This window comes from Cynoglossus semilaevis, chromosome 13, assembly GCF_000523025.1.
Source record: "Cynoglossus semilaevis isolate Cse_v1.0 chromosome 13, Cse_v1.0, whole genome shotgun sequence".
NCBI classification, from domain to species: Eukaryota; Metazoa; Chordata; class Actinopteri; order Pleuronectiformes; family Cynoglossidae; genus Cynoglossus; species Cynoglossus semilaevis.
In genome coordinates this window covers 20331569-20333523 of record NC_024319.1, presented here as the reverse complement: position 1 = coordinate 20333523, position 1955 = coordinate 20331569, and positions in this window count along the sequence as shown.

The following is a 1955-nucleotide window of genomic DNA, read 5'->3' as shown; positions in this document are numbered from 1 at the left end:
TTTCTAGTCAACTAATTATTATTATTTTTAAACCATGATTTAAAACACCACAAACACTGCATTTACTAATGTGGTTACTCAGCATTTACAAGACAGTATAACAATAAATGTCTCTGTGGTCCCCAGATATTTGTGATGTCAGCTGGGAACGACTGGCTTCAACTCTGCAGGTGGACACTGTGGCTGGTTAGTGCACAACAGTGGGGAAAAAAAAGACTTTCACCCTCCCCCCTCTCTTCAAAGTCCACTTAGAGAGAGACAGTAATCGCCCTCATCCCTCTTAATAAGACCCTCACGGTCAATCTGCTGCACACAGGAATCCCTCCTATCACCAGATTACAGCACAGGTTGCCAGGTTGTAGCTGGTCTTGTGATATTGTCACATTTCTGGCTTTATGCGTTCACACACTAACTCTGTAGTCAACATTGGCAGTAGCCCAAAATAACACACAACAAAACAAAAACACTGAGCACATCTTTTTTTTTTTGTGATGCGAGGCCTGGCACCAGGATTGTGATCTGAGTGTAGAAAAAAACAGGAAGTGATCAATAACTGCACTGAAGTGACCGTTATAGCCTCCACACAGAACCTGAGCAGCTTGGACTACAACCAGGATTTTTTATTAACACACAGGAATGAATTCATTTTATCATAGAGTCTTTAAGTAGAACACAATTAGTCCAACAATTTAAAAGTTAATGAGAGAACTCAGCTAACAAAAAAATGAGGAAATATTCACATAAAATGTAAACGTTCCCACAGATGCAGGATAAATCTGCTGAACGTGTCATTTCAGCCGAGTAAAAACAGCATCTCTAATCCCAACACAAAGGCACAGCAAACACAGCGGAGATAATCCACTACTTCTGCAGATTGTCACCACGGACCTAATGTGTGAAAACATTTAGTCTGGCGGAGACGAAATATCGGTCAGCGTAAATACTTAATATACGATGAAGCAGAAACAAAATTCTACACATCACCGTCACATACGACGTCAGACATATTGTCTATTAGCCACGACCTGTCTCTTCTTCTGTCAAACTCCCCTAAATCCAAGTTCAAAAATGGGAAAAAATATTAACTATTTTACATTTCAGCAAGGATCCAGACCAGCACTTATATATGTGGATAAAATTCTTAAATTGTTAAAGAAAAATAAAACACTCAATTGGATTGTTTTCTTCAATTCTGAAAAAATTCTGGTTTGTCTGAAAAGGTTTATGGTAAACAGGGGAGGTGACCACACCTGGATGTTGATATCACTTGGGTCAGAAAAAAAAAGGTGAGTCACATGGGACGTTGGCACAACTTGAGGGACAACAACAGACTGTTCATCTGCATCTGGAGGATGCAGACACAGAACAGAGGACAGAAAGAGGATGGATAGAAGAAATAGTTTGGAATAGGAGTGAAGGAAGCCATCGACATCAACCTGGAGAAACCATCACTCAACAGAGGACGTGAACTAACTTGTTCCACAACATCCTGAAGCCCCAATGCCCCATTTACCCTGCTGGCCCACACTCATACTGTATTACTCCAAAGGCAAGCGTGCTGAAGCCAGGTTGCCTCCGACATACTGTTGTTTATAACAAAGTGGGCCGTGCTCAGGCACAGGTTAACAGTGAAAATCCAACAGTTTAGTTCTGAGAAAAGTGTTGACAAATAAACGAATATTGAGGAGTCAGACTCATACAAAACAGTTTATTTGACAGTGTCTAGGTCCAAGTACCAACAGACCCCATATAAAATAAAAAAGGAAAACAAATGCTACAAACTTCCAAAAAACAATTAACTTCCATCTACACAAAGAACATCTCCTTAAAATACATTATCATAGACAAAACATAAGGGTTGATTAGCGATAACATGTGTAAGAGGGAATCCTGTCATATTAAGTGAGGATTACAAACAAGTCAAAAGGGAAAATGTCGGACGAGGAAGGAGCTAA